This window comes from Cynocephalus volans, chromosome 10 (genome assembly GCF_027409185.1).
Source record: "Cynocephalus volans isolate mCynVol1 chromosome 10, mCynVol1.pri, whole genome shotgun sequence".
Classification (NCBI taxonomy): Eukaryota; Metazoa; Chordata; class Mammalia; order Dermoptera; family Cynocephalidae; genus Cynocephalus; species Cynocephalus volans.
The window spans coordinates 70,010,451-70,024,034 of NC_084469.1; positions in this window are offsets into that span (position 1 = coordinate 70,010,451).

The window sequence follows — 13,584 nt, forward strand, 5'->3', positions numbered from 1 at the left end:
TTGTACATATTTATGGCATACAGTGCTGACTATCAGTATTTGTGTATAATCTGTGATGATCAAACCAATATTATTAGCATGTTCATTATTATAAATCATAATTATTCTTTGTGTCCCTTACCCAGTTTCTTCCTAACTTATATGGTTTGCCTTTCTTTCTTTCTTTCTTTCTTTCTTTCTTTCTTTCTTTCTTTCTTTCTTTCTTTCTTTCTTTCTTTCTTTCTTTCTTTCTTTCTTTCTTCTCTCTCTCTCTCTCTCTCTCTCTCTCTCCTTCCTTCCTTCTTTCTTTCTTAGCTCCCTCTTATTAGTGAAGACATGTGGTATTTCTCTTTCTGTGCCTGGCTTATTTCACTTAACAAAATTTTCTTCGAGCCCATCCATGTTGCTATGAATGGAAGATTTTTATTTTATTTTTTTTTATAGCTGAGTAGTATTCCATTGTGTATATATACCACATTTTCCTTATCCAGTCATCTGACAGTGGACATTTAGGTTGTTTCTATATCTTGGCTGTTGTAAATAGAGCTGCCATAAACATGAGAATGCAGGTATCCCTTCAACATGAATATTTCCATTCCTCAGAAGTGGTATTGCTGGATCGTATGGTAATCAATCTTTGGTTATTTGAGAAACCTCCATACTGTTTTCCATAATGGCAATACTAATTTTATAGTCTCACCCACAATGTAGGAGAGTTTCCCTTTCTCCACATTCTCACCAGCATTTGTTATTCTCAGTCTTTTTGATAATAGCCAGTTCTTTACATGCCTGTCTCTATGCTGAATCATGGTAAAAACTAACCAGACATAATTTGTAATTTCCTTATTGTAGCAATCATCTGTATGTAAAACATGGTAATTTAAGAAAAACATTTATTTATTTAATCCACAAACTTTTAATGAGGACTTATTTGGTGAATGTTATGGGGTTAGCCTCATTGGTTACACAGGGTAATCAGGTATGTTTTCTTCCCCCTCAGGAGCTAGAAACATATTTTATAATGTGTGTGTATATTTGTGTGTGTGTGTGTGTGTGTGCGTGCAAAATGTGGGATGGGTATTTCAAACAAATCAAACAGTGAGGGGGAAAAAAGGGTGCAGAAATACTGATTGATGGACACAGAAGGCCTTTGGGGAAAAAGTAACTTCTGAGCTGAGTCTTGAAGTTCAAGTGATATAGTTCTCAAAGTGTGAGCTCTGGATCAGCAGTATCAACATCAACTGGGAATTCATGTCTGTATGATTTTTCCTACTCCCCACTTTAATTTTGCCAGAAACAACAAGACTCAGGTTCCATCCAGACCTACTGATTCAGATAACACTGCAGGTAGAGAATAGAAGTCTGTACTGTAACATACTGTAATGGTTAATTCTATCTATTAACTTGACTATATAAGGGGTGCCTAGACATTTGGCTAAACATTCCTTTTGGGTGTGTCTGTGAGGATGTTTCCACATGAGATCAGCATTTGAATCAGTGGACTCAGTAAAGCAGACATTCCCTTCGCAATTTGGGTGGGCCTCATTCCCACTGTTGAGGGCCTGCACGGAACAAAAGTTGGAGGAAGGAGAAATTCACCCCTTTTTCTGCCTGAGTGCTTTGAACTGGGACATCACTCTTCTCTTGCCCTTGGAATAAGACTTACACCATCAGCTTCCTCCCTCTCAGGCTTTCAAACTCAAACTGAACTGCCATCACCAAACTTATGGGTCTCCAGCTTGCAGACAGTAGATTGTGAGACTTCTCAGCTTCCATAATCACGTGAGCCAATCCTTACAATAAATTTTTCTCTCTTTCTCTCACTCTCTTTCCCCATCTGTTTCTTTGGAGAACTCAGACTAATACACATGATCTCCAGGTGATACTGACATAGGCTAAAATTTGAGAACTACTGGTACAGTGATGTCCACAGAACAGAGCTTAGATGACTATGGATTGTGTGCCTCTTCAGTTTCTTCATCTATAGAGTAATACCATCTGGTTTGCCAGTCTTGTTAGAATCAAAGCCAAATGCTAGAAACAGAATTCCTTAGTTCAGACCTCTCTAAATAATACTTTCATATGTACTATGTTAATATATGGATTTGTATATATCATATTATATATAGCATATATATTATGTTTTATTATATTGAGAAATATCCAAGTAAATATAAATGAATATAGAAAGAAAATATAGATAAATGAATATATTTTGTATACACACATATATATAAATTACAAAATGATCATCCAAATGCACAATGCCTTCTTCAAAAAATAAATACTTATGAAGCTACACACTCTTTTCCACTATAATGCCCTTGTTCCCAAACCCAGAAACCTAGACAGCTATTTTGTAGGTAGATGAAAAGAAAGAAAGAAAGAAAGAGAGAAAGGAAAAAAAAGCAAATATAACAAAATATTAATAGTTGTTGCATTTTGTCAGTGGGTTATGGGTGTTTATTTATCATTCTTTCATTATTTTTGATGTTTTACGGTTTTCATAATAAAATTTTAGACAGGAAAAAGCATATCTGTTTACTCTTCGGAAGCTATCTCCAGAGCATTTTTGTATGACATAGAAATCAAATTCACTACCTCATTTTTTACTTTATTTTTTCATCAATACTGGCTCTGAAATGCTTTTGACTGTTTTCATTTAGTGAAATATGTACACAAGTCAAACATTTTAACTATTTAGGAAATTCAAGGGATACATTATCCACTGCTTACAAAGCAGTGAGTACCAATCTTGACTTCACATTAACTCACTAGGATCAAAAGTTGCTGATGCCCAAATCCCACCCAGAGAGATTTTAATGTGCTTCTTTTAACCTTCCCAGGTTATTCAAAAAAGTACATTCAGTGTTGTACAACACTGGAATAAACATTGAATTCAGAGACTCTTAAAGTATTAAAAAATGGAATGCCTCAATGAAACACTAGCTTCTTGAGATAAAAACTTCAAAGTGAGAAGGTAGGTGCTACTTGGAAGTAGGGTGAGTCTCTCCAAGTGAAACTGAGGGCATTCATGCATGAAATGTTTCCTGAATTTAAAACAATGGCCACACCATTTTATACCTTCTCCTCTTCTGTATAAAAAATTGAGTAGAAGCAAAAATGACTCAAAGGGAATTGTTATGTGATAAGTATAAAAATCTTCATCAGGTCCTCTTCTCCCAATCAAGTTAAATATCTAGAAGGGAAAAGAAAAATGAGTATTGTGGCCTAACACATTGTTAATTAATTTACTTATTTTGGTAAAACTATGGGTTGCAAATGCTTCTGTGTAATCAGTTCTGACAGATCTAAGGAAGGGTCTGCTGCCTGTATTTGAATGGGAATGGACAGTTTAATTCATTAAGTCAATAATTTTAATAAAATATGCAAATATTTTAATGGAAAGTTGTTAAAGATTGGTTAAGATCCAAGACCTGGTTTAATATGGAAATAAAACTTTATGGAACCAAATTTTAATTGTTCTTCTGTGATAATTTTTTAAGATGGATGTGTATCAGTTAATTTTTGTATGTTTTCTATATCCCAGTTTCTGTGAAAGCCAGTAAGAATGAGTTTCTATTTATGAACTTATAGGAGTAACTTTGCACTTTGTTAATCTCATTGATGTGCTTTTATTTTTGAGAAACGTTAGAACTGGAGAAAAAATGTAAAAATGCTACCCAGAACTTTATTACCAGTATTATTGCTGCTAATAATCCATAGAAAAATTTGCTGAAATATATTTCTAGAAGTATTTTAATTTTTAACTATTTTGACTATTTTAATTATTCAGTATGAAGAAGTCTGTGAAGGGGCCGAGCCTGTGGCGCACTCAGTAGAGCGCTGCGCTCCGCTCCCGCCACGGGTTGGGATCCTATATAGGTATGACCGGTGCACTCACTGGCTGAGTGCCGGTCACGAAAAAAAAAAAAAAAAAAAAAAGAAGTCTGTGAAGTACATACCATGAAACACTCTCTCCAAGAACCTAAATGTTCTCAAAGTCTGCCTAATTTAGCCTTTTCATTAATAAAATAAATTCATACTTGAAATTATTTGTATGTGATTAGAAGAAAGGGAAGGAGAGAGGAAGGAAGAAAGGAAAGGTGTGCAAAGTGAAGGCCAAATGTGTCAGCCATTTATTGGACTCATGTGGACATTTTGATATATGTTTGAAATATTAATTATAGCAAAGCATACAGTGATGGTTAATATTATGTATCAACTTGACTATGGCTAATTTTATGTATCAATTTGACTGGGCCACAGGATTCCCAGACACTTGGCCAATCATTATTGTGTGTAAGTTTCTGGGTGAGATTAACATTTGAATTAGTATAGTAAAGTAGGTTTTCCTTCCCAATGTGGGTGGGCCACATCTCATCAATTGAAGGTGTGAATAAAATAAAAAGTCTGACCCCATGAGTAAGGGGGAAATTCTTCCTGCCTGACTGACTTGAGCTGGAATATTGATTTGTTTTCTGTTTTTGTTTTTGTTTTCTGCCTTTAGACTCAGACTAGAACATGGGCTTTTCCTGGGTCTCTAACTTGTAGGCTTTCAGACCAGAACAATACCATCAGCTCTGTTCTCAGATCTTTGCACTCAGACTGGAGCCAAACCATCAGCTCTTTGGGGTCTGCAGCTACTGACTGCAGATTTTAGGACTTGTCAGTCTCCATAATCACATGGTTCTGTTTCTCCAGAGAACCCTGACTAATACATATACCAAGGTAGTCCTGTGATTAGCTACAGAAAGCATCAGCACCAATAACAGAGACAGGTAAAATGAATTGTGTTAACATTATGATTTTATAACTGTTGCTTCAACTTATATCAAGAGACCAAAAAAAAAAAAAAAAACACACACAATCTCAAGGTCTCCTTCTCTCTCTCTCCTCTCCCTCTTTCTCCTACATACAACACCTCTATTGCCACATGCACGCACACACACACACAAATATTCATACACACACATGCACAAACATTCATACACACACATACAAACATTCATACACACAGAATACTAAAGTATTGTCATTTATTTTTTCACATACTACTTTTAGCTAAATTATTGGCCTATATATGTACATTTTTTTTAACATGGAAACATTATGCTTTTATGATTCTTATTCAAAATTCTTTGAAATGAAGATCTAATTTATTCTTCCTTCTGTTTCAAAAAATATTAACAGTATGCTAAAAGGATACATATCTAATTTTAATTAATTTTTCAGCATATAATTTGACATTGGCCACACACATACAACTTTAGCCCTCTACACTTATTTTTTTTTTATTTCTTTATTTCCTCTGAATCTGAAGATTCTGAACAATATGCAGCTGAATCATATTTTAGTGTTTATAGTGGTGTATTTTACTGTAATGATTAATACTTTAATTATATGGAAGGGTACAGGTTTGGATAGTCTTATACCAGCCATTCACATAGTATGCTTTATCACACTCTTAGATGTTCTGATGACACTAAAGATACCCAGGCATGTTTAAACTACTTCCTGTCTCATGAAAAGCATAAGAAATTTTTAAAAGAACAAAGAGATCAATACTGAAAGTATGACCACAGGGACCAATGTTTTTAGCTATTTTGGGAGAGATGTGATTTGTAAAATTACAAGTAGAGGGAAGGGAGAGTAGAGTGTAGATCAAGAAGGGGAGAACACTATGGTCTTATGAGGCTGCAGAAAAACTCCATCCATGTATTCATTAATTTGTTCAAGATTATTGAGAACCTTCTATATTACCAGACTGTAAACTAAATGGTCTCTAAAAAGGTTGCCAAAACCATAAGCCTGAAATCAGCCACAAGGTACATTCTTTTCATACATATTTACTGAGGCCCTACTATGTATTAGGCATGAGAGGGTAGAAAAGGTCAAATCCATATATAACATCTTAGAATCTTTGCTTCTATAAGGTATATCCTGGATCATCCTCAATTCTAAAAAGGTATAGACATTTACAACAGAGCAAAGGAACATGTGATTCTGAAATTAGACATTTTCCTAATTAATTTAGGGAGGACTAGAAATGCCAAAAACAATCCCAGAAAGGTACTGATTAGTTCTGCTGTTAAGGATTTCTAGGAAAGGAATGACTCAAGTGATTGAATTGTCACAGGATAGTTTATTTACTTTCCTTTTTCCAAACTCCTTCCAGTGTCTTGCAGTCCTTCTTTCTATAAAGTATCTGCTTTTAATCTTGGCATTCAAGAGGTTAAGAGGAGAAAAAAATATGAGACTGTATCTAGGGTAATTTTGCCTGTTGGAAGAATTTTAACACCAAATGTTCAATCTTGATTCACTGAACAAATATTTAATTATAATAATAGCTAACATTTAATATGTAGCTACTAAGTGTCACACAATTTACATGCTATATTAGTTTTCTATTGCTGTGTAAAATATTGCCATAAATGTAGTGGCTTAAAGAACAACCATATATCAGCTCACAGTTCTGTGAGTCAGAAGTCCAGACAGGTTCAGCTGGTGTCTCTGCTCAGAGTTCTCACAAGGCTGACATCAAGCTTTTGGTCAGGCTTGGCTCTTACCTAGAGACGCTGGGAAAGGATCCTCTTCCAATTTCACTTAGGTTGTGGGTAGAATCCAGTTCCTTCCATGTAGATATAGGCATGAGGTCCCATTTCCTTACTGGCTGATAGTTGGAGGCTGCTCTCTGCTCTTAGAGTTCTTCCCACTTTCTACTCTCAGGTCCCCTGCCATCTTCAAAGCCAACAACAAATTGTCAAGTTATTTTCATGCTTCAGATCCCTCTGACTTCTGCCACCAGCAGTAGAAACTCTACACTTTTAAAGGGCTCATGTGAATCAATTAGACCTCCTCCTCTCTCATAATCTTCTTATTTTAAAATTAACTCATTAGTAACCTTAATTACATATGCAAAATCACTTTGACATGGAAGATAACAGAATCACAGGAGTAATACTAGAGGGCAAAGTCCATAGGGGCCATATAGATTACTGCCACACATATTTCAAATCTAATTGTTATTACTACTCTATTAAGTTAGGTATCACTAGACTTACTATTCAGAAAATGTAATGTCCAAGGTCACAAAATTCTTAAGTGCTATAATAATGGTTTAAACTCAAGTCTTTCCAGCTCTAAGTTGCTGCCTTTTCCACAATTGCACAATCAACAAAACTTTGTCAGCACCTAATCTGTGTTATAATCTAAAGATAAAGAGATGAATAATGCTTTTATTTGCCCCTCAGAAGCAAAAAGAAATTAACAGGTTTCTTTTTAACTAGTCAGTTAGTAATTAAATAATTCATAATATGTATTATGTATTCTTTTAAGGGCTTTGCATATGTTAGTTCATTTAATCCTCACAATGATCCTATGAAGTAGCTACCATTATTATCCCCAAGGTCAAACCACTTGTAACAGGCAAAGTTTGAATTTCATCAGAGGGACTTGGACTCCAGAGTTCATGCCTTTAACTAGGCCATATACTGCCTCTGAATGATCCACATTAAAGTGTCAGGTTGGAGAATGCAAACAAATGTTCCACACATCTCGCTATATTTTGTTTTACAGCATAAAAATCCACCTTATGTATGGTTTAAGGTAAAATTTCCTTATTCTCAATATTGACTTAGTTGTGAGGATTTCCTGAAATATCTGGAGCTCTGACAACAATGGGTATATGTCTTATCATAGCAACTATCCACTGGAGCTGAGTAGTAGTCTCGCTACCTTCCCATAGATAGAAATCCTCTCTAATTTGCCATAATCTTCACCACCCCCTTTTGTCTTCATATATTAAAAGAGATAGTCAGTTACCATTAAATACCTCACTAACACTGTTGATTTTTTTTCTTATAGTAAATAAATACTTTTTTTCTGAACTTATCAGAAGTGAAATATTGGAGATAAACCAGGAATTGGAGACAGCATACAGTAAGTCCTCCTGTCTTAATTCTATTAACTGCCTGATTGTTGCAGGTGTTTACATTGGTTAGCAAACTTTGCTTCACCTAGATGCCATTCTTTAATTGGATTGAAGAACTTTGTACCATCTTCAGGTGAAATAAAATATTGAAATGAGTTTTGAAAATGAAGGATTTGAGTGGGACAAAGGAAATTTTTTAAATCTTATATCCAGCCACTAGGAAGAGGAAATAACACTTTCCAAATGTAATTGTATGTTATTATATCTATTTTTAAACTTAACTTAAAATTTAAATGTTACATTTAACCTGAGTACTGGTACTGTGATGATGTTTCCCATTTGTCTCTGCAATGATTCTTTGTGAATTAATCAATTCCCCTTTATGCATATCCTTTATTTCTAACACTTATGTTTGATAATCTTTGCATTGCTTTCCGGAAAGCATTTTGCCCATAAAATTTGAGCCATATTTGGGGAAAACAGAACTAGTAACCCAATGGAAAATCAGTAGGCTTTACGCCTGAAGAGCCCACGCATTTATGTTAGATAAACGTCTCCCTACCTGGTTTTTGTTCAGCCTGTCCACCCGAATAAAACCTCACAGCAGCCACATCTGTATTCAGCCACAACTCTTTGTGAAAGGGACAGCTTGAGAACCTATTAAAAATACATTGTTACTATGAGTATTTTGTTCCTCTTTGCTATATAATAAGCTGAAAACTACAGTAGGTGAGCATTCTATGGGGAAGACTGCTGTTCCTTTTATTGACTTTATGGCCACACAAACTAATAGAAACTGCATTTTATATCACACAGGTGAACTCAATCATGCTGAACTCAACAGGATGGAATATTTTCCCTCCATTTAAGTTGTAAATGGTAGGTCGGTTTACAACAAATATCTGTGACAATAAAATGTCATTTCTTTAGAGTTTTATTATTTTCAAACAAAACCTATTTTGTAAATTATATTTTAAATTTCTATCAAACTAATATCCATTATAGAAAATATATAGTTCTTAAATATATGGAAAACATAAATACACACCATTTTACCATCCGAGCTGACTGTCGATATATAGAAAACGTAAATTTCTTTCTTTATATTAATGTTGCATAGGCAAAGACATTTGTCATTACTATTTTTTCTATAAATTCATTGTTCATAAACGTGAGATTTAATGTTTAACAAAAATTCAGCGATCTATTTATAAACATCTGAAGTTTTCCTCTTTATTTCAACCCGTTCTTCTTTCTCTCTCTTCTTTCCTTTCTTTTCCTTTCCTTTTCTGTCTTTCGTTTTATTCCTTTTAGTAAATATTCACCGTGATTTACATTACCCCAGAAAACTCTTAGTGTTCTACTCTCTTTCTGTCCTTCAGATGAAACTCTGGATATAGAATCACTACTCACAGGCTGTTATTGTTACTGGTGCCATTGTGATTGTTGTTGTAATGGTAGTATTGTTACTTGTAAAATATGTGCTACATATGGGACATTTTCATCTAGAAAGATTGTATAAATATATCATTCTATCAGAAGCATAGCAGTGGCCCTAGAGCAAGTCATTTTAAAGCATCTGTTCTCTAGTACACTATCATGAAAACCTGCTGAGTACAGTCCAGAGGTCACTGGTGGGCCAGTAAGAAGGTAGTCACAGAATTGAGCTATCCAGATGCCTACCAGGATGGAACTCCCTTGATATTCGTTATCTGGGCCTAGAACTAGAAGTTCCCCTAGGACAGAGGCATAACTCAGTTAAATGCCTGAGCTCAGTTGCTCTGGATACCGAATACTGTTCCTTTTTGCACACTCGCTCCTAATGAGAACACGTTGATTTTGACATAGCCGATATTTGTGAGGGAATAAGCTTCATAGTAAATATGAGCGATATGTGTGAGTTGAATTGCACATCAAATAATTAAAGGTGATAGTTCCAAACAAATAGTAAAATAAGGATAATAACTATAAACTGAAAATTCTGTCTGAATTAGATCTGTATATACATCTTCATCTATTTAATACACCTATTGGGGGCTTTAAAATTTACCTACATATTCATATACATAGAAGTTTCATATCACATTTTGGTCTGTATCAAAATATTCTGAAAAATTATTAAGGTGGGTTTTACTAAGATGACTATATGATTTATAATCTGGGACATTTTGAGAGTGAAAGTTGCCACTATTATTGATTGCATCATGATATAAATCAGAACTATCTCAGATAAACCAAGAAGAATGAGCTGTTTAACTTTTCCTCAAAAGCTGCACTGTGGCCTTTGCTTTCCTATTTTTCAATGTGAGAAAACAAGCAATTGAAAAGCTGTAAATAACCACTTTGGTCACCCATTTACCCAATCTATTTTATATAACAGAGTCAGCATTTATTCTAATACTGAAAATGATTATTTCTAAGAGGGAGTAATTTGCAATTATTTCATGTTGTGTATGACAGCAATTCTCAATTTTATTATTTACCTAATACATTAAGATGAGTTGGAGAGGAAAAGGGGGGGGCAGGGTTACAGATAGTAAACAAATTGTGTGTATCCTAAGAGTATTATAATATTTATACAATTTAATATATATATAATTATTGAGAGAAGGCTGTTCAGATTACTCACTATTATCATATTGGAGTCTATCTTTCTTAAGGTCTAATAGTGTTTGCATTATATATCTTGGTGCTTTGCTGTTGGCTGCACACATATTTATGATTGTTATGTCTTCTTGCTGGATAGATCCCTTTATCATTATATAGTGGCTTTTGTCTCTTCTTACGGTTTTTGATTTAAAGTCTATTTAACCTGATATAAGAATAGCTATTCCTGTTCATTTTTAGTTTCCATTTGCATGGTATATCTTTTTCCATCCTTTAACTTTTACTCTCTGTGGTCTTTACAGTTCAGGTGAGTCTCTTGAAGACAGAACATATTTCGGTCTAGCTTTTTCAAATTTTTTTTTTTTTTTTTTGGTGACCGGTAAGGGGATCGTAACCCTTGGCTTGGTGTTGCCCGCACCAGTCATCCCTATATAGGATCCGAACCCGTGGCCTCGGCGTGCCGCTGCGCTCCCAGCGCTGCACTCTCCCGAGTGAGCCATGGGGCCGGCCCTTCGGTCTAGCTTTTCGACAGTCAGTCATTCTGTGTCTTTTGAATAGGGAGTTTAATCCATTTACATTTAGGATAGTCGTTGAGAGATATTGTCTTATTCCTGGCATGTTATCACTTTTTGTTTAGATCTTTTAAATATCTTTTGTTCCTTTCTTCCACTTTCATTATTCATCCTCAATATTTGATGATTTTGAGGTTTTGTTTCTTTTCTCTTTATCCTTTACATTCATGTTTTACAAATTGGTTTTGTTCTTTCATGTGTATTCACAGTAGTGGTTACTGTTTTTCAGATTTGAGATGTAGAACTCTCTTGAGAATTTCTTGCAGGGCTGCTTATATGGTGGTGAACTCCGACGGCTTTTGTTTGTCTGGGAAATACACCATTTCTCCCTCATTTCTGAAAGATAATCTTGCTGGATATAGTATTTTTGGCTGATAGTTTTTTTTTTTTTTCTCAACATTTTGAATATTTCATCCCATTTCTTCCTTTCCTGTAGAGTTTCAGATGAGAAGTCTGCTGTTAATCTAATAGGGGCTCCATTATAAGATACTTGACACTTTTCTCTTGCTGCTTTAAAGATTCTTTCTCTGTCTTTGAGCAAAGGAATGAAAATCATCATGATGATGAGATACCTGAACTCCCATGTGTATCGCAGCTCTATTTACAATAGCCAAGATATGGAAACATCCTAAATGTCCATCAATGGACAACTGAATAATGAAAATGTGGTGTACATACATAATGGAATACTACTCAGCCATAAAAAATAATGAAATTCTGCCATTCGCAGCAGCATGGGTGTGCTTGGAGAAAATTATGTTAAGTGAAATAAGCCAGACACAGAAAGAGAAATACCACATGACTTCACTCATAAGTGGGTGTAAAGAAGGAAGGAAAGGAAGGAAAGAAGGAAGGAAGGAAAAAGGAAAAATGACAATACATTGAACTTTCAGAAGGAGAGAACAAATCTATGTCTATTATAGGTGGGAGGAGAGAGGGAGAGGGAGACTGAGAAGATATGGGGTAAGGGACACAAAGAATAATTATGATTAGTAATAATGAATATGCTAATCATATTGATTGAATCATCACATGCTGTACACAGGTGATGGTAGTCAAGACTGTACTCCAGAAATATGTATAATTAATTATGCTTCGATAAAATATATCTATATATATAAATGAATAAAAATAAAAATTGAAAAAAAAGAAATCACTTCAAATTTAATGATATAGGTAGGCTGAACTTAAAAGAATTGGAAAAGATGAACCTCATGAACATCTGTAAAAGGAAATGGAATGCCTATATCAGATATAGGCACTAAATCAGATAACTTTAGAGCAAAGAAAATTACCAGACACTTAGCAGGATATTATATAATGATAAAAGGGTCAGGCCACCAAGAAGGCATAGCAATTCTAAATATGTATGCACCAAAAGGAGTTCCAATACATGTGAAAAAAATAAATACAAATAATAAGTATATAATTAATGTCCATTGAAGGTGATCAACATTAGACATTGCATGTATTATATAAAATTGGATATGTTGCCAGGGATAGAGGAGAGAGGTATTGTTAAGAAACATTGGCTTAAAATAGATAATGATACAAAAGCAATGGCTTATATTTAAAGCACTTAAAAATCCAGCCCCATCTATGTTTCCAAATTTGTTCTTCATTTATACAAACATAAGCCTTAAACTGCAGCCAAAATTATCTATATACGTTTATCTGCTTCTCTCCCCTCCCTCTCTATTTTCTATTTGCCAAATCGAAGTTTTGGATAAAGAACACCTCAGAAGAACTCTATCCAATTTCTTTCTTTTTTGCAGTACCTCCACCCTTCCATACACAAGATTTATTCTTCAGGCCCTATTGTAATTTCCAGAAGAGATAAATAATGATGCATGCAATAAAATCCCATAAAAATAATTACCCTACTGTTGGAAGTTAGTTTTTTTATATTTTGTTTATATCACAAAACATTTCCTAATAAATGGAATGGAGATACCTAGGTATCAAAAAGTAGAAAAACTTAGAAATTTCTCTCTTCCATCAAAATTGAGATATGCCCTATATTTTAGATAGAATTGTTTTAAAGTCCTGGCGTTTGGCTTAAGTTCACATCTTCCTTGATTTAGAGTAACCCTTTAAGTCTTTTCGGCTTTTTGCTATAAACATATTCTGATAAGGACCTAGAATAAGATACACAATTCCTAACATTTTAGATTCAAGATTAACATCAGGATTTCGAAGACACTAAGTTGCCTGAAATTGTGGTTAGAGGCTGTTATTTCACATTGATGTAATTAGGAAGATTTGGCCCCAGAGAAGATGAACTGTAAAAGCCACCAACACACCAGCTTCATCCTTACTGTTAGATTTTTTAACCAGGAAAAAAAGAGAAATGAGTTGTAACTATTATTGTTATTACTGATTATTATTATTTTAAACCATGTATTATTCCAAAACTTATTGATTACACTTTATCTTTTTAAATAACAACATTCAGGAATACAATTAAATAGGCATTATCACACTTAACAATTT